The sequence below is a fragment of the Anthonomus grandis genome, chromosome 1 (genome assembly GCF_022605725.1).
Source record: "Anthonomus grandis grandis chromosome 1, icAntGran1.3, whole genome shotgun sequence".
Classification (NCBI taxonomy): Eukaryota; Metazoa; Arthropoda; class Insecta; order Coleoptera; family Curculionidae; genus Anthonomus; species Anthonomus grandis.
Window position 1 is genome coordinate 43947814 of NC_065546.1, and position 24580 is coordinate 43972393.

Genomic DNA, 24580 nt, shown 5'->3' on the forward strand with positions numbered 1-24580 from the left:
ATTTAAAAAAAATTTTTTTTTCATCTGTATTAAAAACGTTTATAGATTTCGTCACTGTTTTTTGAAAAACAATTTTTCTTTTTTATATTTTGTTCATTTTTAACAAAACAAATCCCTTGCATTTTTACGCTCCAACGTACCGTTTTTGCACAAAAAAATAAAATCCATACAAAGATCCTTCAAAACTTTTTTGTCACGACGAAAATTTTAATTTACATTATTTAACAAAAAAAATTAACAATTTTAATAAAAAAATAGAAAACAACATAAAAAGAACAATTTAAACAATAAAAAATAATTTAAACAATTCAAACCAAATGCTCAAAGTGTCCTCTATGCATTTCCACACATTTTCTTCTGCACCTGTTGACCCAAGATGTACGCGAGCAAAGGCCCCTGGACCGTTTCTCAGAAAGTCCTCAGCCACCACAACTCTAGCAACTAGGTCTTCTCTGTTAGTTACAAGTGTTGTGTAGATAAACTGTTCCATGGCGCCCTAGACAAAAAAGTCTACGAGGTGTCAGATCAGGTGACCTTGCTGGCCAACCACCTCTATCAATCCACCCGTTGTTATAGTTCTGATCTAAGAAAGCCCTTACAGTACGAGCGGCTGGTCAGCCACAGTGCTGGAACCAGAGTTCTCTCTGATCTCTAATATTATGTCTGACAACATTATTTGCAATTGGGTATGGTATCTCGATCTTCTGCATAAATTGACTTCTGATCCGATCTCCTGAAAAAAGTGACTCCCATACCGTAAAAATACGATAGATAGATATGCACCGACATTAAACATAACAAAAACATGTACACACTTTAGTATTATTATTATTTATTTTATGAAGATTTTGATGCAGATGGAATTTTTCATGGTAAAACTGCCTAAAATATTCGGGAAATAAAAAAAAAAAATAAAATAAAGAACACTGGTATATATTTTATTTTTTTGCATCAAAACATTGTGTCGGACTGCAAAAATGCAAGGGCTGTGTTTTGTTAGAAATAAAGAAAATATTCAGACATTTTTTTTTCAAAAAAACAGTGGTGTACCTGTTTTTTTATATAATGTCCAAAAATGTGCTGTAAGTCCGCCCCTGAACAAGTCAAATTACTTGCAATTCCTCAAAAAGTTGCTTCACCACCTATCATTTAAAACCTAAAAATTCATTTAAATTGTTTAAAGCGTTTTAAATACAGTGGGAAAAAAACACGAATTTTTTGAAAAATTTCAACACCCTGTATTTTGGAAACGAGGCACTTCCGACCATCAATGTCTTATCTCAAATTACGTTTTTATGGTTCTTGTATATACTGTAGCATTTTTGACTATTTGAAAGAGCACACCCTGTATACAGGCACTGTCTCGTTGGAGGGTGTTCGGATCATTGTTTGGTTCACTGTAAGCTAAAAATCTATAAAGGTTTTTAAAGAAATTTAAAAAAATTTAATGCTAATCCTTTTTATACCGATCTTCAATCAATAAATTTTGTTGATATTTAATATAGATAATAAGATTTCATTATTTGCAGCTTCTTTATATTTTATACACATGCTCCATTTAAAAGGTCAAGAATAAGTAAAACTTGGGCATCATGGTTGACATTAAAAATTAAAGTTTTTATGAGGCAAAAGGATGCAGCATTGCGATATTTTAAGAGAACCAGTAATATACATGCATTGGACCACTATAAACGGCTTAGAAATCTTACACTATCGATGATAAGAATGGAAAAAAGACAATATTTAAATAATGTATGTCTTGCAAAAAACTTGAAAGACCCTTTAATGTGTGTTGATAAAAGATCTTTTAATGTTTGTCTAAAAAAGGGCTTAAACGGTCCCAATAACTTAATTGATCCTAATGATATAAGAACATTTTTTAGTGAATTTTTGCAAAATACTTCTCATTGCTTTTTTAATTTAACTTTTGTTAATGAAATTAATAAAATAATTCATAGTATTGGTACCAATGCATCAGATATGGATGGAATTAATGCCAAAATGTTAAAGTATTGCACTCCATTTTTGGATGTTTTTATCACTCACATAATTCCGGTAAAGAACCGAATTACTTTCCCAATCAGTGGAAGATCTCGATAGATAAACCTTAACCAAAAGTAACCTGAGAGTAATAAGTATTGCCCGTTTCAGATATCATTTACCTAACTAGCTGATTGCATATTGAAATGTTAATTAAATTATTCCAGAAAATCAATATGGCTTTCGAAAGGACTTAAGTAATGGAGTTGCCCTTGCCACCGTCACTAATGACATAATGACCTTAATAAATAAGAAATTCTCAACGGCACTTGTACTCTTAGACTTTTCGAAAGCATTCGATAGGATCAATCACGATCTATTATTAGCAAAACTTAAATATTACGGATTTTTGAATCTGTCAGTCGAGCTCAATAGTTGAATATCAAAAAATATTTTCAAATAATTCTTTTGAATGCTTCAAGGTTCTATTCTGAGGCCCTTGTTGTTTATTATCTACACTTCTAATATACTTAAGTATTTAAATTATTGCAAATTCCAAGCTTTTGCAGAACACTCAAGTTTATATTAATTTTCAGCATCAGGATTATTTAAATGCATCTTATTTATTGAATCAGGATATAAGTCGTCTTAAGCAACTCTCATTTGAACATAACCTTTAACTTAACCCTTTGAAATCTAATATTACGATATTTGGTCCTATGAGAGATTTTCTTAAAATAAATATGGATATTAAAGTGGATAGTGTATTTCTTACTAAGGTTGTTAGTGTAAAGAATTTGGATGTTGTTCCGGATATTGAATTTAGATTTCGGGATTAAGTAAGACTAATAATTCAACAGTCATTTTCATTATTGAAAATTTTATACAATAATCTGGATGCTTGTGAATCTTTCGTCATGTTCAATTTCATTTATTGTGATTTTATTTATGCTCCGTGCTTAGACGTCATCCATAAAAATCTAATACAAAATACCTGCTCATAGATAGTATTTGGATTACGAAAAGGTGATCACATTTCTCATATTTTTAAACAACCTAATTGGTTGAGAATAAACAGGCGTAGGGAATTGCATATGCGTAACTTTTTGTTTAGGGTTCTTTTAAACCTGTCGTTTTCACTAGCCTCTAAATCTAAATTTATAACACGCTTCAATATTCACGCCAGAGATATTAAATGCTCTAGTAGAATAACAATGCCTCATTATCGGACTGCTACTTTCAGCGCTCATTTACTTTTAATACCATTGAGCTATACAAACTCATTGCCTATTAAACAAACTTAACCAAAAATCTTTTAAACTGGAGTTTAAGCAATATCTATTATTGAACCTGTGATATGGATTTTTCTGAGTTTGAGTCAGTCTTAACCTAGACTGCGTCTTACTTTTCTGGTTTTAACTACTTTGATGAATAATAAAATTTGTACACAATATTGTAAATTTACGCAATATAAGACATTTCTTATTATTATTATAATTTACACGTTTGTAGAAACATTAACATTCAGTTAAAATTTTTCTTTATACTGCGAATGTTTAAATGGACTATATTTATTATCTATGTACTTATCCCTGTACTTTTGTACCTATATTAACTTCTTCAGACAAAAAATCACAGTCCGCACTTTGTAGAATGTCTAAGACATTCAGATCCTGTAGCAGGTCAGTTTTTGCACTTTATTCCGCATATTCAATTTTACTTTTTGAAACTTTTTGAAGAATGACGGACAATCCATGTCGTTTGTAGAGCGGTTTACATTATGGTCATGATTAAATTTGGTGTTTGTGTTAACACAATTTATGCAGCCTTTATGGATCATTGGATATTGCTTCACAGAGTGTTCCTCGGTACAGTACTCACAGAAAACTTGATATTTAAAACATCTTGGCACACTAATATCTTAATATATTTTGCAACGTCGCCATCCAATATACAGTTTGTTAATGTTCATAAATTTATGGACTAGTTGTCCAGAAAAGTTTTTTTTAAATTATGCATTTCTGTGTACTTTTGTTTTGTTTAATATATCTAATCTTAAGATCATAATTTTCTTTAGTAAAACTATTTTGTTCCCGGATAGATGCTTCCACCAGCTCGCTTCTTAAGGCATCGGTGCTATTTATTTGGTAATCAACATTTTTAAGTCTGGGGTCGTTTAACTTCTTTATTTCAATGTTATGATCTGTTAATTTTCTTTCGGCCTTCTTAAGTATATTAATACCATTTTTGATATGACATTTTAATAAAATATTACCATTTCTTGTACTTTTTAACACATTTTCAATTCAACTGGATGTATTTGGTATGTATGGGACTTTAACATAGACCTTCAAATTTTGCCTAATGTCTTAATTGACTTTTTTGAAAATTACAATATGATACAAATCATAGATCAACCAACAAGGATATCTGAATCTAGAAGTTCTTTAATTGATGCTATATTTTTATCTAATGCTTTAGTTGTTACAAAATCTGGAGTTATGCCTGCAGATTTGATTTCTGACCAATAAATAATTTTTGAACTAAATCTCTCTAAAGTTTCCTGCGTGCCAAGGGTTATAAATTATAGGAACCTTCGGAATTTTAATTTTAATGATTTCTTACGGGATATGTATGCCGTTCCATGGCATGACATACTTTATGAGGGTAATATAGATATGAAAATTCAAACTCTTAATAATTTACTAAAAACACTCTTTAATGCTCATGCTTCGTACCGATAATCACGGATTACCAAACCAAAAGCATCTTGGCTGACTGATATAATACAATACCACAGAACCTCTCTGATCCAGATGAAATTAAAAGCTATTTTGCCAAATGTTTCTGATTGCAATGAAAGAGTAAATTTCTATAAAATTCACAAGTTTAATAATGATTTATTTTCTTTTCAATTAACTACAGTGGAGAAGGTTGGTATTATTTTAAAAAATATAAAATCCAATGCAACTGCTATTGATGAGATATCACCATTTCTGCTTAAATATTGTAGTCCCTTTATAGACAAGTATATCACTCATATTATCAACTGTTGCCTTGAGGTTGACTACTTTCCAGATGTATGAAAAATGTCGATTGGCAAGCCTTTGAGAAAAGTAGATAATCCCAAAACTTTTAATGACTTAAGAATAATCAGCATACAGGGTCGGTGTCAAAAAAATTTTTTTTTTTTTCTATTCACAAATGTATAACTACTTTATTTCTAATAACATTATTCCTATTGCACAATGCGGTTTAAGAAAAAAAATTCACAAGGCTCGATTTTGGGACCATCACGTTTTCTCGTATATACAGATCGTGTTACGTACATGTTACGTGAGCTACGTATTACCCAAAATAATGGCAACACCGCTTGGTTGCGGCTTGTAGGCGGCGGAATTTTTCGTTTTTATTTTTTGAACTGGGAGTCAGCACACCTCACTTTGCTGTGTTACTGCACGTTGCATAATAATTTTTGAGCGTTATTTTCGTGTTTTTTTTACTATGGCTGTTTATACCCCTTCCGAAAGAGTTCAACTAATTAAATGGTTTTATGGAGGCAATTCGGCAGTACAATGTAGAGATTTGTTTTCAGTGACATTTGAGAATAGACCGATTCCTTGTGCAAAAACGGTTTTAAATGTGGTTACAAATTTTGAGACATCTTTTTATCTTCAAGATTGTAAAAAATGCCACACAAAACGCCAAGAACCACCTGTTGATGTGGTCCAGGATATAGAACGGCGGGAAGAAATGGTTTGCAGTACCCTAGAACTTGATTCGACACGGTCCACTAGAAGTGTTGGAGAGGAACTGGGAATGAGCAATAAAACTGTTGCTCGTATCTGGAAAAAATATCGGTACAAATGTTTCAAGTATTCAAAAACTCAGGAAATATTTCCTGAAGACCAGTGGCGAAGAATGGAATTTTGTGAAACCATGATGGAAAAGGCAAATGAAAAAGAATATTTTTTAAAAAATATTTTGTTTTCTGATGAATCTTCTTTTCCATTACATGGCAAACACAATCCTTCCATTGTTCGTTATTGGTCTCAGGAAAACGAGCACAGAAGTTTTCAGATTCGTACCCAGTATCCTCAAAAATGGAATGTTTGGGCAGGTATTTTGGGCGACAATGTTATAGGGCCATTTTTTATTGATGGCACCTTAAACGCCCAAAAGTACCTTGAGTTGCTGCAAAACCAAGTTCTTCCTGCCATTCAAATCCTACCTGATGTAGACCTGGGATCGGTTTATTTTCAGCAAGATGGCTGTCTTGCTTATAATGTGGCTAGGGTAAAAGAATTTTTAACAAATACTTTTCCTAACCGCCTTATTAGTGGGACTGGCGATATTAAATGGCCTCCTAGATCTCCAGATTTGTATCCAAATGACTTTTATCTGTGGGGTTACCTTTAGCAGACCATTTACAAGCATGAATTTAGTAGGCCAACAAATTTAGAGGATTTGCGAAATAAAATTGTCGAAGGTGCCAATTCCATTATACCTGAAACTCTTTTGGAGGTGCGAAATAGCTTTTACGATAGGTTAAGTTTTTGTTTAGCGAAAGAAGGTGGTTTATTGGAGCCTTTTATTTAAAAAATGATATGTTGTTAAGTTTGTTTATTAGAGTTTTATTATTGATTTTTTGTTATATTTTTATCAGAGTTGATATTTTATTTTTTATTACAATAACGCTTTAATTTTTATTATGCAAAACACAGCATATTAAACATTTTAAAATTACAATTCTATGCGGGTTTTACACATTGTCATGTCGGTAAAAACCCGCAATAGCATAAATATTTTAAAAATGCTTGGATTTTCGCGTAATATTTTGGGACATTTTGTCGCCGACAACAGCTCCCACGAAAGTCAGATGTTTACTAGTCCCGTCCTCGGGCCGGCCGGGGCGGTGCTCTGTCGCAGGCACTCGTACACGCGCGGCGTTGTAAAATTTCGCCTCTATGCGGTTTCCTATAAGTAACGAACGAAAACACGATCTGTATATGTCTGATATGTTAAGATTATTGAAGTATTGTAAAGTTCAAGCTTTTGCTGATGACACTCAGTTATACTGTTCTTTTGATGCTGGTATGTTTGTGGAAACTCAAGCTCTTATAAATGAAGATCTTATGACTCTTAATTTATTATCGAAGGGACATAATTTGATTTTAAATTCTACCTTTGTTAAATCCTCTAAAGTCTTTTCTTATGTTTTTTGGTAATAAAAACCAAGTAGATGTTTTAAAATATCATTTAAACATTTTGCTTGATCGATATAAGGTTGATATGGTGAATAAAATAAAAAATTTGGGTCTAATTTCAGATACTTATTTACGTTTTAAAGAACATCTAAAAATTTATATAATACTAAATCATTTTTAAACCGCAAGCTTAGAAAGGAATTATGTAAATCTCTTGTACTTAGCAATTTTAATTATTGTGATTATATTGATGGTTTTTGTTTAGATCAAGAAAGTAAATCTCGTATACAAAAAGTTAGGATTCTTGTGTCAATATGTGATGTTAAAAAATATGAACGCATTACTGAACTAAAATGGTTGAAAACAGATGGTCGGAGTAATTTGCATTTTTGCAATTTCTTAAAGTCCGGTGAGGTAGAGGGCCAGGGTAGAAGATTGATTTGATTTTCCTCAATAGCGATTCGTACAAGCCGTGCTCGATGTGGTGGGGCATTATCTTGTTGCAACAACGAATTTGGGCCCATTTCGCGTAAATATGGAACAATCACAGGCAGTAGTATATTATCCCTATAACTTATTCCAGTCATTGTATTTTCCACAAAAATGAGGTTCGTTTTTCCGTCAAGTCGAATGCCACCCCAAAACATTAGTGATCCACCACGTTGCCTTACTACTTCCCGGGCATGACGCAAACGACTTTCATTTCCTTCCTCTCTCCAGACACGAATTCTACCAGAATCAGGATAAAATGAAAATCGAGACTCATCGGTAAAAAGAACTGTGGCCCATTTTTCTTGATTCCAATTAAGATGTTCTTGGAACCACGTTAATCTTGCACCTTGATTTCCTAAAGTTAACCGAGGAATCCTTAGGGGTCTTCTAGCATGAAGTCCTCTCTCATGCAAACGGTTTCTAATAGTTTGACCTGAAACCTCGACGTTATGCACTAGTGAGAGCTGCTGAACCAAAACAGAGGCTGTTACTATGGGATTTCTTTGAGCTTGCAAAGTTATAAAACGGTCTTGGGCAGGTGTGGTATTTGCCTCTCTATATCTTGTCCACAAACGGTTAATTACACTGGGAGATGTATCCAAAGCTCTTGCAACGTCTCTTTGACTTGTTCCTGCCTCAAGCATTCCGACTGTTCTTAGCATTTCCTCTCGAGTTAAATGTCGTCTTTCCATTTTTATTGAATAAAAACTAAATCACAATTGTTCGGTTGGAACCACAGAAAATGCGATATTGCGTTAGACTTTAAAAATTATAATCTGCGTTATTTCGACAAAATGTGCAAGTAGCAAAAAACGCTGTTCTGACATGATTTTTTGTACCCAAATATTTATTTTACTTCGTTGGTATCTTAATATTAAAGGTAGTATCTATTCCGTATGAAAATATAAATATATAAACATTTATAAGGCAAAAAAAACTATTTTTCTAAGTGTTCCTTAGACCATTTTGATGTGTATATAATAAATATCTAAGCGGATTTGAGATGATTGCAAACCTCTACAAACGAAAGATTTTTAATTAAAAATTATTGAGTTAGATGTTAAACACTTTTTCTTATAACCGTTAGGAGTTACCCTTTATATTTTTTAACATCTAGCACTTCAATAATTTTTTACCAAAAAAACTTTTGTTTGTAGAGGTTTATAACCACTATTAATCGATTTAGTTATTGATTGTTAATATCTGAACAAAGAGATGGTAAACTTCCGTGGGAATTTCAGGAGAGCCGGGCATTATATCGACTAAATAACAGCGGGCGCGGACTATAAATAGGTTGGTGGGAAACGACATATGCTGCGTTCTAGATTTTGGTTGCGCTAGCATCATAGATACGAAAAAATATCTAGAAAAACAACACAAAGTGGCAACATCGGATACGTGCATTGTAAACATAGAGGTATTCTACGTTGCCAAGTTGCTTTTTTTTCATTAACTTTTTTGTCAGGGCCCTTTTTTTATTCTGACAAATTTGTTGATTACTCTCAAAATATATATTATTAGTCAGCAAATAAGCGAAACTTTTAAAGCGTTTATTTTTTACCTGTTACAAAATACCACACATTTAAAAAAATATGTAGTGGAAAAATATGAAGAAAATTATATATTGAATTGAAAATTGGAAAATTGATTTGAGATCATTGTCTGAGAGATGGTGAACTCGTCTATGGTTTGCAGCTAGGCTTATTCTAAGCATTCAATGTTCTAAGGACAACAACCAATTAATGGGTACAATCATTATGAGTTACTTATTATATTGGGTATTACATCACTTATAGCAAAAATAAATTTAGAAATTTTTATCTCACACGCTCAACAATTGAAGAGAAGAAGAAAATAGACTTATTCACGTATTTAAAAGAAATATAAACTTAAATCTGTAACGATACCGTTCGATATACTTGATTTAATTTAAGTTCAATAAGTTATAATTATGTTATATTTATTGAACTAATATTATGTTTAAATTAGCGTAGCGTTATATTCGCCAAAATTTTGTCAACGCAAAAACTCCGAAGCAGAAGTCCCAAGTCCGTAAATAAGGATTTACAGTGCCTTCATTCTTATGGCTTATATATATCAAACAAATAACTTGATAAATATCGTTATTTATTATTTTGTGAAGATGTAAATGGGAAATAATTAATTATGAAGCATTATTCTCCTTTTAAAAGGTAAGCCAATTGATAGATCACTTCCCACACACAATAAGCACATATCTCACACCCTTATAAAAGTCCCTTTCAAACTCGAAAATTGCAGAACACTTTTAAATTGTAACTTCTACTGTACGTATATTTGGATTTACAGTAATATATTTTTTTTAATATACATGACCGACACAATGGGGTTTTAAGTGCGAAACTAGGGGTCTCGACAACATGTGAAGCATTATCAATCTATTTTTATTTCGGTGCCTTTTCAATGATGAGTTGCTAAGGATATATTGCTCTAAAGTCATGTGCGTTCACCTTCCAATGTCATCACAAGAAGGCTAAAAATCCTCAATAACTCATAAGATTTTTATTTCTTTGTTTTGAGCTATGATTAAAGCGGAGAATACACATGGGCGATCGCGACCAAGATCGCGATGGCGATAGCGATCCGATTTAGCAAACGTAAACGATTACATCAGCACATACATGCTGCGACCTGTTCGCGTTTGTACAGCGACCGATCGCAGTGTTTAACGCGATACAAAAACATTCGCGATCAAACGCAACAGGTTACGTTAATCGCAGGTCGCACTGAGTTGAGGTTAGATAAAATGACTGATTTTACGGAATTATTGATTAAAAAATGTAGAAACGTATCATGTTTTATTTGATTTATCCCATCCAGATTACAAAAATGTGCGTATAAAGAACAAAATATGGGACAAAATCGCAAAGAATATGGGATTAAAACATACAGGTAAGCATTTTGTTTATTATATAATTAATTAAGTAATGAAAAGTTTAATCATTTCATCATTATTATAAAGTACTAAAATAAGTAACAAATTTCTCACGTATATCAAAAGCCAAATTTACTGCTCTTCCTCCATCAACCGGCAAGCTGTTAAATAAAACTAGGGGTCTATCATGTAAGTATACAAACTGTTGATCAACATTTTTAACTCGTAGAAGGTTGTCCAATACGCAAGCTACTTTGACCAGTTTTTTAGCTGTATCTACTTTAACTTCTAATGGCCTAAAAAACAGTCTCCTTTTGTGCGCCAATATGCCAAATGCATTTTCGATAACCCGACGTGCTCTACACAAGCGATAATTAAAGATTTCTTTATTTCGATCAAATTGGAATTGTCTGTATGGAAATGGTCTCATTAAATAAGTACTTAGTGTAAAAGCTTCATCGCCTATTAAAACACACGGAATTTCATCATGATCTTCATCTGATATAGATCTATTCGGTGGTACATTAAAAGTGCCATTTGCAAATTTTCTACCCATAGCCGATACTTGAAATATACCTCCGTCACTGTTTTTACCATATCCACCTACATCTATGGTAATAAATTTGTATTGAGGATCAACAATCGCCATTAGAACAATTGAAAACTTTTTTAAATAAGAAAAGTAATTTGATCCACTGTTTTGTGGACACTTAATAGTTATATGCTTCCCGTCTATACTACCCAAACAATTAGGAAATTGCCATACATTTTTATAACCCAAAATTGATTTTTCCCATATTTCTGCTGTAGGCTCCGGCATATAAATTGGTTGCAATCTCTTCCAAATTGCTTCACAAACTTCTTCAACAATTGAAGCAACTGTTGAGAATCCCATCCGAAAACTATGACCAATTGTTTTATATGAATCTCTGCCTGTCGCCAAAAATCTAAAATTATAATATTTTAAAATAATGAATATAAAAAATAGCATGTTCTATTCAAAGCAATAAAGTTTCTTTTGCTAAGGAATAAATGTCGCCAGTAGAAAACAAATGTAAATCTGTTGTATTTTCCTCCTAAAAATGGACATTGAGGTCCACAAAAGTGTCACATATTACCATCAACGATTTCGCAGTAATCATAAACTATTCACCGTTTTCTGCAACTTTTTTTTCTGTAGGTATTATTAAAACATATTTTTTATTTAGGTAACGATCTAAAAAAAACGCTGGAAGAACCTAAGAGATTGTTACTCAAAATATCTCCGCACCGAAAAGACAAAAACTGGACAAGCTGCTAAATCTATCTGCCGCTACAAAACCTGGCCTTGGGCGAAACAGATGGAAGTTTTCAGACCTTTTTTACAATTTGCTCAGACTGATACTAATGTAACTGACGAAACAGAAATTCATGAGTTTGCAAGCGAAGAATGCGAAGAACGTAGTGATACAAACGAAGACTTACAAAGTAAAAGTATACTAGGAATGAAGCTAATCATCGAAAATATCTAAAAATTCATTTAAACGAAATCAAGAAAAAAAAAGAAAATCAATGGAAGACTCGACATCCAACCCACAAGCTTCATCTGTTGATAAAGTTATCAAATTCCTAGATGAGAGACACATTGCAAATCAGAAAACTAACATTACAGATGAAATTGATACGAGGGTGGGTCAATAAGTCCGTGACTTTTTGAATTTCCCGCCCTTTAATGGAAATGGCAACTCTGCTCCTGTCAACAGAGAACTGTCAGTTGACGCCTGTCAAAATTTGAGCAAGCTGCGTCATTTAGTTTATGTTTGACAGCTGTTGATAGCAGACTACCACTCGTTTTGAGAAGAAAATGGAAAAAAGTGAATTTCGTGTGCTCATCAAGCATTATTTTTTACGGAAAAAACCATCACTCAAACCAAGGCTAAGCTTGATAAATATTATGGGGACTCTGCACCATCCATTTCCATGGTAAAGAAGTGGTTTACTAAATTTCGATGTGGCCGTACAAGCACGGAAGATGCCGAACGTTCTGGACGCCCAGTCGAGGTCTCTACATCCAAAACAATCGAAAAAATTCACGATATGGTTTTAGCCGATCGGAGATTGAAAGTAAGAGAGATTGTGGAAGCCATAGGCATGTCACATGGTTCAGTAGTTTCTATTTTAAATGATCATTTGGGTATGAGAAAGCTTTCCGCAAGATGGGTGCCGCGTTTGCTCACAATCGACCACAAACGCAACCCTGTGACAATTTCCCAGGAGTGTTTTGCGTTATTCAACCGCAATATGGACGAATTTTTGCGTCGTTTCGACACCGTGGACGAAACGTGGATCCACCACAACACGCCAGAGACCAAACAGCAGTCAAAACAATGGATTTCTCGGGGTGAATCGGCGCCCAAGAAGGCAAAGGTGGGTTTGTCAGCCAATAAAGTCATGGCGACCGTTTTTTGGGATGCACGCGGTATAGTCCACATTGACTATCTTCAAAAGGGGAAAACAATCAATGGAGAATATTATACCAACTTATTGGATAGATTGAATGAGGAACTGAAAGAAAAAAGACCACATTTGGCCAAAAAAAAGTTCTTTTCCACCAGGACAATGCAAGGGTCCACACATGTGCAGTTTCCATGGCAAAAATCCATGAATTAGGTTACGAATTACTTCCTCATCCGCCCTATTCTCCAGATTTAGCCCCCAGTGACGATTTTCTATTCCCAAACTTAAAGAAATGGCTCGGCGGAAAGAGATTTGACTCCAACGACGAAATCATCTCTCAAACAAATGCCTATTTTGATGACCTCGACAAATCAGATTTTTCCGAAGGGATAAAAAAATTGGAGAAACGTTGGACTAAGTGTATAGAACTCAAAGGAGACTATGTTGAAAAATAAAATAACTTTTTATATAAAAACCTGTCTTTTATCCAAAAAGTCACGGACTTATTGACCCGCCCTCATATAACATTTCAAGGGTACGCAGCAAGTGTAAAAAAGTTGTCGACGGAAGGACAGATAATGGTCAAATACAAAGTAGCCAAAATAATAATGGAACAAGAATTAAGTGAAATCCGGATGCAAAGACAAAACCAACCAAGTAATAGTTCCTCTTTTAATTCCATGGAAGTATCAAACATGCCAAACTCCCCCCACAGCGTTCATATTTGACAAATAGTTGTAGTGCTCAGGAAGTCTCTGAAGAAAATTCTACAACAACCTGGTATAAGGAATTTTGTACGAACAATATTGACTAATTAATTATTAAGTATTTTTTATTACTCTGTAATCTAGCTGTTGTAAAACACTTTAATAAAAAATAAGAATAAAATATAAATGCTCATTCAATTACCTTGTAACTGCTAGTCGTTCTGTTGGTCCAATAGGTTCCCTAAATGTAGTTTGATCTTTAGTAATATCTTTTCTAATAAAATCTAGTATTTCATCAAAACTATTAAAATTCATTCTGAAATACGTATAGAACCTATTTTCATTCTTACGAAGTTCAGGATATAGGTTATGAAATTCTCCTTATTTATATCATGTACCCAAATATCCCTTCTCTTTCTTCTATAATTTAAATTATATTATTTAGCGTGTGACGTCTATTTTAAACGGTTATAAAATATGCACTACTTCAAAAAAAAAAAAAAGATAAGGTTATGTACTTACTTTCTTGTTTCATTAGCCTTTTCCTCTAAACTACACATTTTTCACTTTTGGTATAAACTGGATCGCAATCGCAATATGTCTGTTCACTTACACCAGCGATCACGATTTGCATCGCTATCGCCATCGCGATCGCCTATGCGTGTTCTCCGCTTAAAAGTTAAAAAGTAGAATGTTCTTCCTGAGTATTTTAGTGCGAAGTTCACGGTTGTAAGATAACAGTTATCTAAGATATGCTTCTTCAAAGAAAGCCATGCCTCTAAGGTCGCACATGCTGGATTTTAATGATTTTTTTTATTAAAGCAAAAATTTTCGTTTAAAACAAATTATAAACATTCTCGGTCATTATAACGCTGCTTATTTACAAAATAAAATCAATAATTTTTAATGGTCCACTCGGGCATAAAATAACGATAAAACCGGTGCGGCGCCCGACTGTAAACCGAAGCGAAACGTCTTCATTTTGCGCTTTTAAAGTTTTCTCCCGAATTTTATTAACCTATTAAGGAAAATAATTTATTTAAAAAGAGCGGCAAAAAAAAACACATACACGTTACGCATGCGGCGCTCTAAATACGAAACGATATCTTAAGGCGCATCACTTGATTTATCGCAATCGGTCCTGGGGATTAATTAAAAAAATTTTTATTACTTAATTAAATATCGACGTTTTTCGAGGGTTTATTGGTTGTGAAAGCCGGAAAAAGATTCATTATGACCTTTATTTGAGGATTTTATCGAACTATACAGGGTTAAAGAAAAACAATTTATTTTTAATTAATATTTATTTAATTTTTTTTTCTAATTTAGGCGGCGGTCCATTTGGTCCATTGGTCTCCATGAGGGTAGTGGTATAAAGCTTCATGATCCTATTATATACAAGGTGGTCCAGTTTAAAGTCATAAATTTTAATACGTTATAGGGAATTTAAAAAGAAATAGACTTTCATTACAAAATTTTTCTCATAAATGTTTAATAACAAAGATATAGGGTGTTAAAGTTAAGAATAATTATTTGTTCATTTATTATAACTTTTAAACTACTAACTCAATTTTAATTAAATTTCGCACGCAGGTTATTATAGTAAATTTTCAGTTACTGATGAGGCCAATTTTTTAAAAATTGCCAGTGGCGTAACATCGGAGGGACTTGGTCCTTTTTTGTCTCAAATCTGCGAGGTGATAAAATATTTTTTATAAGTAGTCAACTGTTATATTCTCCATTTAATTTGGAAAAAAATGTTACTCCTGCAAAATTATGATTAAAAAATTGAAAAAATTAAAATTGCAAAATTATTACGACACTGTTTTTAAAATATCTTAGTTTAATTGTACAGAAACGTCAGTTAAAATGCTGCAAAAACTTTGAAAAAAAAAAGAAAATTACGTTTGAATCTTAAATTAAACCTGTCAAATGAAATAATGACTTAAGGTAACTTTTAATCAACTTTTTTTCAAATCTAATCCCGATTTCTTTTTTTTAATAAATTTTTGCAAAATTTTAGCAGGTAAGGTAAACTACCCAATGATTGGCACTTTAAGGTAGTGTTATTAATAAATGCGTGCCTAAAATTACAAATTTAATTTTAAGTCAATAATAGTAATTTTTATTTAATATCTAATAATTTAATACCTGCAATTTATTCATTTTGTTATTTTATTTAATTCGTTCCAATTGAGAAAATTTCCAATTATTGGCACCAAATATTTTTAGCAAAATAGCAAGGTACCTAGGTATTACTCAATAGATATTCCCAACAAAAGATCATTTTAGGTATAGTAACAATTATATTCCTTTTGTTTTGATTCAATAAAGCAGAAATGTTGATTTTTTTTAGTCCATTTATTTTATTTAAAACAAAAAATCCAAGACTTTTTAATAAAACAAAACAGAAGTTCTTTTGATGATATTTTAAAGTAAAACAAAAATTATGAAAATACAACAAAAATGTTAAAACTTAGTCCAATACATAAAAAAAATTCTAGCCATCATTGGGATTTTGTTTGCTTTCCTATGCAGGTTTTACAAATAAAACTTTCTGTATAAATTTTATTTTTAGTTAGGCAACTAACATGATAAGTTCTGGTGCAGTTCTTGCATCTTATTTCTATACATATTATTTGTGCAAATAAAACATATTCCGCGGGGAACAACAATGTTGTTTTCTGGTAAAAATGGAATTGACGAACGATCGGGACTTTCAGGGAAAAGATTTTTTATGTGAGAGAGATTGGTTTTTAAACTTATAGCAAAAGTTTCTGGTTCTGGAGATTTATGAAAATACTGTCCGGTTAAGTATGGCAAGTCATAACCATTATTATTAATTATGGTACCAAAGCTTCTACTAGGAGTCGACCCAAAATTGGATTTAAAATTAGACTTTGCTTGAGCAGTGTCAGATTTGTTAAAAAAATTGTCAGATTCTTCGCGTTTTTTATAGGTTGCTTTTTTTGAGTCTTTTCTTTTAAATTCTGTTTTTGTTTTTGCTGTTCTAATCTTTTTTCTTTATTCTCCTCTCTCGTCTTTTCTTTTTTTTCTTTAACTTTTTCCTTTTCTTCTATTTTCTTTTTATAATTAGTTGATGTAAGCACAAATGATGATCTCTCTGTTATTAATTGTAATAATTTGTGTATTGCCAACCTTTTCCTTCATTTTCTTAGCGTCGCTCTGGATAATATACTCTGCACTCTTTGGATCCCTGACAACTAGATCCTCACTGTCTAATACACTGTGTTGATATTTTATTTCCTGGTGAAAATTTAAAAATGTTTCAGGTTCGTCGGGTAAAAGAAGCTTGTGCTTGTGTAAGAACTTTATTTTCTAATATGACAATTTTGTTTCTACCAACGTTGTCATTATTTAAGGGTTCATCACAAAACACAATAGGTGTATTTTCTATATTATTTTTGTCCAAAAATATTTCGTCATTGTTATGGACCAGGCTGTCATTTGGGTCTTCTATCTGTATATCTATCACATGGTTATCTTCATTAATTTCAGGTTCAGATTTAAAATACGCTTTCAGTTTTTGTAGTAATAAAAAATTTTCACAGCTTTCTTCACATCCAGTAAATGAACCACCAGAATCATTAAGTTCTAATGATTTAGTGGCCCCAATAAGCTCAATAAACTTTTGATATGTTAGGAACTTATTATTATCATCAGTCTTATTTATGTCAGTCTTTTCATTATTGGAACTTGTCATTTTGTGATACTGCTTACCTAAACATTTGCTACAGTCGATTGAATCTGGATTCTAGAGATATAAGCCACAAGCTTTAAATCCGCTACGGGCAACTTCTGGTTTTAAAAAAAGTACAGCTTCTTTCAAGATTTTCGCAAAGTGATCCGTGCCAAAATTACAAAAAGGATTTTTTCGACGCCAATCCAAAAGCGACTTCTTCCACATTGCCTTAAGTGGTCTAAAGTTGGAGGTATCTGCTGGCTGTAATATTCTTGTCGAGTTTGGGTAAAGGGCTATTAGAACAATGCCAAGTTCGGTACAAAGCGTACTAAGAATAAAATAACTGGGAATTCTATGTTTTTGGTTTTTAAATATGGATGGAGTATATTTTTGATATAATCTATAAAAAGTTCGGTCTTCATCCAGCCGTTATCGCTTAATCCAATTCCCCATGAGTCTGGCACACTATTAACGACTGCTTTTGATAAACGCTTATTGGGGTAGATTATTAAGGGTGGAGTGGTATCGCCTTGTGCCGAAAAGGTAAACATAACTGTTAGATTCTTCTTGGCTTCCCCTTGATCAACCTCGTACACATTACGGGGACCTTTTGGTGCTAGTACTTTTCCCATTTTGGGACAAAACTGAAAACGAGTTTCATCCCCGTTATAGATCCTGCTTGGGTCACTTAAAACGGAAAAAAGGTCTTTTTCTTTAAGGTAAGTTTCTATTTCAGAAAACCAGCCCCGTATGTTTTGCTCAGACACATTTGCTGAAGCCGCAGTTACTCCTTCGGGTGTTCGCTCTGTCAGAATTGGATGCCTCTTTAAAAATAGATTATACCAATGGTCACCAGGAATATTATTTTTAAATGGAATGGTATTGTTATCTGGATCCAAGAAGTTCTTTACAGATGCCTGAACATCTACTTTTCTTCGTGGAAAACCTTTTCTATGGCTATCTAGAATCTATTGAACCAGTTTATTTTCTTCATCTTTTCTGGTTTTTAAAATTTGGGGCCTAAACGGTATTGTAGCGTTTGCCTTGGTATGCCGTATTTTACAGCAACGGTTTTTTTTGCTACACCATCCCTTACTTCAGCCAATGCCTTCTGAAGCAGTTCTTCGGTGTATGATTTTGAATATTTTGTGTGTTTCTTTACTTTTGGTATCTGCAAGTAGAAATAAAAAGCAAGTTACATTAAACAGAATATAATTTTGAAGATACTTAAAAATATACAGAGATTATAACATACTTCTGATAATAAATTTTAAATATGTGAATATTTAATTACCCCTTAGTGCAAAAGGATCATATTGATTTAAATTTGTCTTTTATTTACATAAATATAAAATAGTACAATTTAAAAACGTATACCTACCTACCTAACTTATTTATTAAGCAAAAAGTCTTAAAAATACACCCTAGGTAGGAATCATTTTTAACGGGTGCCAATATTAGGAACATTAAAATTACCGCCAAATCTATATTTTGGCACCCGTGCCAATAATTAGATTTTGTCAAGTTATGGTTTCCAAATATTGGCACCCTATAAACCGGTGTAAAATAATAGTTTTTATAGCTGAAAACATGGTAACAACATACGTCAATCAATGCTTTATTGTCAAGAAATTGTTACAATTTGTAGACAAAGCTGTAAAACAAAAAAGACACAAAAATACAAACAAAACACAATTAAAAAAAAGAGAAAAACAAAACAAAATTTAAAAAAATATATAAATAAATAAATAAATAGAATAGATTATCTACAATATATACAGATTAATACAATTTAAAAATTGTAAGTAGTCAAAAATATTATTATAAAATATACAATTTAATGTATACAATGTCAAAAAAAAAGATCATTAAAAAATCTCTCTACGTTAAAAAAAAATGTTTAAAAAAGTAAAAAATTATAAAAAATCCTAAAATAGCTACAAAAAGCAGTATACCTAAACATGTACAGATAGTAAAAATACATAATCTGCTAGTGCGAAATTTCAAATCAATGATTACAAAAAAAAATCGTTAACTGTGTAAAAAGCTCTCTCCAGTAAGAATGCTTTTAATGCTTTACGAAATGCAAAAAAAGATGTGATGGATTTAATTTCCAATGGCAGATGATTGTGCATTTTTTTTGCATTATATAATATGGAACTTTTGACTAACTCTGAATGTGGGGTAGGCAGGTATAGTTTTCAGTTCCGTGTTTCTAAGTAGATAACTATGGGAAGGCCTATCAGATGCTGAACCGTGTTTGCGTATTAGACAAAGGGACTCAAATATGAATAAAGATGGAAAAGTTATTATTTGAAATTTTTTGAAGAAATGCTGGCAATGACTTCTGTATTCAAGTCTCAGTGTATAACGTAAAGCTCTCTTTTGCAGTCTAAAAATACGGTCAAATTGAGTTGCACTACATGTACCCCAGAATGGAAGGGCGTATCGAAGGTGCGATTCAAAAAGGGGCAAAATAAACTGTTCTAGAAGTAGACAGGCTAAGCTCCTTAGAAATTGATCTTAACGCAAAACAAGCGGAACTTAATTTTCTTTATAAAAAGTCAATATGTGTGTCCCATTTTAACGAGTTGTCAACAGTTAGCCCTAAAAACTTTACAGAATCAACTTCGTCAATTGTTGCATTACCAAAAGATTGTAAGGTATTTTTATAGGACAACATTTTAGTTTTGGTAATGTTGAGACAAAGGAGATTAGAGTCGCACCATGATTTGATAGTAGTTAAATCACTTGATACGGTTCTATGAAGTGTAGAAATATCCGGATTACTCCAGGTAAAACTAGTATCATCAGCAAATAGACAGACTTTACCGTTAATATTTAGATTAGCAATGTCATTGATGAAGATAAGAAACAAAATAGGGCCAAGTACGGAACCTTGAGGCACTCCACTTTGTATTGGCTTGCAAGAAGACACAGTCGAATCAATTCTCACAGCTTGACTTCTGTTACTGAGATACGACTTAAACCATTCAAAAGGCGCTCCTCTGAACCCGTAATATTGCAACTTTTTTAATAAAATGTCATGATTAACACAATCAAAGGCTTTAGAAAAATCACAGAAAATTGTTGCTGTAGGGGTTGTTTAAGCTAGAGTATACATTATTAAAAAGAGAAAACATAGCATCATTTGTGCATTTGTTATTTAAAAATCCAAATTGATGGGAAGTAAGTATTTTATATTTTAGCAAAAATGATTGAAGTCTTTTTTAACCAATCTTTCAATAATTTTTGAAAGTGTGGGAAGAAGAGCGATAGGGCGATAGTTGGAAGACTGATCTTTGTCTCCTCCTTTATGTAGTGGAATTATTATCGCCAACTTAAGACAGTTAGGAAAAACACCTTTTTGAAAAGACTGATTAATTAGAGTAATAAGATGACATAATGTAAATTCGGGCAGATTTGAAAACATTTTGAGTGTAAGTCCATCAATTCCAGAAGAGCCTTTGTTTTTGATTTCCCTAATTGAACTGCAAAGCTCTGGTAACACTACGGGCGTAAAGAAGAAGCTGTGGAAATTCTCATTTGCAATGAGAAGATATGAAAGTGGATCATGGGAAGGAGTTATGGTACTCATTAAATTATTTGCCACATTTACAAAATAATCATTAAGGTTCTCAGATGAAGTGGAGATAGTATTCGACAAAAAAGGCTTATTTCTCAAAGCATTAACAATCGACCATGTTTCCTTAGCCACATTTTTAGATTTAGCCAGTCTCCTATTATAGTAAATATCCTCGGCGGCTTTTAAAGTTTTCTGATAAATCTTTTTGTAAAGTCTTACGTACTGAAAAAAAGCGCTGTCTGAAAATTTCTTAAGATGACATAATAAGCGTATGTTCTTAACAAATGTACGCAAGCCTTGGGTAGACCAGGGGTTATGTTGCTTCTTTTTAAGAGGTCTCAAAGGAAAGGACTTGTGAGAAAGACTAGATAGCGTTTTTACAAATCTAGAGAATTCTGAATCAACGTCGTCAGAGAGAATATTCCAGTCAGTTGATTGACAAAGGTGCCTAAAATGTACGTACAGGGTCTATAAAAGTGTATAACAATTTGTACAATATATATGAACCAAAATAGCTTACAGAGGATTTAAAAAAAGTAATTTCCTTACGAAAAAGCTAAAAACCTACCTTGTTTGGTAACTTCTAACACACAAAACATCCGCCATACTAGTTTTAAGATGCACGCGCAGTTGTCTAGTAGTAAGAGAAACATTGCCAAATGTAAAAAGAAAAAAGGAGAATTTAGATATTTTGCATCGATTTCTTATTATTATAACTTTAATTTTAGAGTGCCAATCGATAGTCTGGTGCCAACATTTGGGTGGTTTACCCTACTTCTGAACAATTAAATTAAGATATTTTAAAAACAGTGCCTTAAATCAAAATTTTGCAAAAGTAACTTTTTCTTCCAAATTAAATGGAGAATCTAGCAGTCAAATTCTTATAAAAAATTTTTTATCACCTCGCAGATTTGAGACAAAAAAGATTAAGTGCCTCCTAAAGTATGTTACGCCACTGGCAATTTTTTTAACAATTGGCTTCATCAGTAATTGACAATTGACTACAATAACCTGCATGCGAAATTTAGTTAAAATTGAAGTCGTAGTTTGAAAGTTATGATAAAAAAACCATTTATTTATTCTTTTATCTTGACTTAAGTCTATTTCTTTTTAAATTCTCTATCACGTATTAAAATTATGACGTTTAAACTAGACCACCAAATAAACATTAATTATCCTAAATATCTAATTAATGAATTAAGGTGTAGTGGTATGTCTTACAACTATAAAATCTACAACTTTTATCTGATTATATTATTTATAAGTTAATACAGATTATGGAAATTTTGGAAATATAAATAAAATAGTTTCGTGGACGGATTTAAATTATTTTTTTATTTCTCAAAACAATTTTAAAAAATAATTTGATTTTGCCAAACAATTTACGGGAAGAAAATCACGTATTTTCAGATGAAGAAATGTTCAATCATATCCAGATCATTTAATTTACATCATTTTCTTTATTTTCAGGTAGTTTAAGTCTTATTTATCTTAAAAGCGAAATTTCTTTCCGACGGTCGTTTTTTTTAATGGCTTGGAATAGTACAAAATTTCTGTATTCTCTGAATTATAGACGCCTAGAACGTCACTATATAGAGACTTCCTACTATGGATAAGTGGAAGTCTGTGGACTCTTATTTGTCCAGAAATATCTTTCAGACAAAAAAAAATTACTTCAACAATTTTTTTTAAATTTCTTGAAGTAGTTGTAAAGTTTTCTGTACTATCCAGAAAATGTAGCTACTATATTTTCTATATTTTCAGAAGGTGGAAATATTTGTTTTTAAAATTCCGTAAAAACATGCTTTTTTTAATCCAGATTTAATTAATTTTCTTAATTTTCCAATAATTAGTAGCTTATATATTTAGATATTAGATTTTTCACTTCTTGAAATAGTTGAAAATTTCTACGGTTTATCCAGATAATGTAACTACAATAATATTTTTTGCTTTTTCAGGCAGTTCAAATGTTGCTTTTTGAAGTAGTTTTTAAAATGCTCTATTTTATTCAGATTTACATAATTTTTTGTATTTCCAGGGAGGTGTCTTACTTATCTAGAAAAAAAATCCTTCCAGGTAGTTGAAGTATTTTATTTTATTTCTTATAATTTATTATAATAATATCTATTTAACATAAGATTGCCACAAAAATATTACAAAATAAGCCAAAAAAATAATAAATATTAAGAAGGTACTAAATTGAAAAATGTAAGCATAATGTAACAATAAAATATACAAACCAAAATAGGCTAAGAACTAGGGTTAAACATTATAAAATATATAAAAATAATTAAAATAAGAGTAACACTAATGTCCACAAATAAGATCTAAAAATATCGGAATAAAATCAGATAATCACGCTGGACTGGTTAAGATTATCATGGATTTTATACAGTAATTTATTAAACTCCAATAATCTCCTGTAAAGAATTGAGTTCAGATTTTGACTAGTTGACATTTATCACAGATTAAACTAGCTATGCACAGATTAGACCAGCTGCGCTTGCGTAGTGTGCATCTATCTGTACAAAATATGTTCTATAATTGGTAACCTTTTCAAACACTCTTGGTTTATCACAGATAGGAATCATATATACAGGATGTCCTATGAAAAATGGTAGATAATTTAATAGCAGATTCTTTTTTTTTCATTAGGTTAAGTTAAATTTTTTTAGTTCGAAAGTCAAAGACAACTTTTTTTCTCATTTTTATTGTATTTTTCATTTTTAACAAAATTTGGAAATGCTGCTAAGTTAGCGATCTTTCAATCATAATCGACAAATAGAAATCATACTGTTTATTATTTACTGGCAAATATTTATTTATAATTTTCATTTTTAATTTACCTTTTCTATTTTATCAATAAATCGAAGAAAATTTATGAATATTTTTTTTGAGTGCATTGCAATATTTAAATGTAAATATCTCGAAAAGGGTTAATCGTCGCGAGATTTTTAAAGTTTTTAAGGTAAACTGGGAGATACTGAACAAACAAATATTCTAGACTTTTAGCTTAAAGATGTTATTTGCCTTGTTTCTTGAGTATAGAAAAGTATTAAGGATTCTGACGCATATGAAATAAAATAAAATTTTCTTTAATAAGTATCCTATGACTTTTCTTCTGAAAATCCATAGTTTTTCAGTAAATCGAGAAAAAATTAACCAAAACGTACCCCTAGTTCTTTTGCACAAAAATATTATTACCTTTGTTTCTAGTTGTAATGCAAAGCAAATTACAGAAAATTGATTTCTCTTTGAAAAATGTCCGATGAGTTTTTTTTGGAATTGCATAGTATTTGAAAATCTGAATCAACAGGTATACAGTAGTGGAAAAAAGTAGAGCAACATTTGAAAATACTTTATTTTTTCAAGCAGTGAATGTAAACCAGAAGTAAAATTAATTCCAGTAATTTATTATTACACAAGCAATTTAATATTAAGAAAAAAAAAAAGTTTTCTTGTCCTTAGTATTTTTGTATTAAAAAATTATTTTTTAGGTGGAAAAAAGTAAAGCAACATTTTTTAATATTCGTTTTTATTTCATTTCTAATAAAT

General features: G+C 31.8%; 1 protein-coding gene and 1 long non-coding RNA gene across 2 annotated transcripts in view; one reads left to right on the forward strand and one right to left on the reverse strand.

Annotated features, from left to right (window-relative positions):
• LOC126736142 (serum response factor homolog) overlaps positions 1-24580 on the reverse strand; it is a 302580-nt gene that overhangs the window by 109830 nt on the left and 168170 nt on the right. The window lies entirely within an intron of this gene.
• Positions 1-24580, forward strand: part of LOC126736148 (uncharacterized) — a 53320-nt gene that overhangs the window by 22635 nt on the left and 6105 nt on the right. The gene's annotated exons all lie outside the window — the stretch shown is intronic.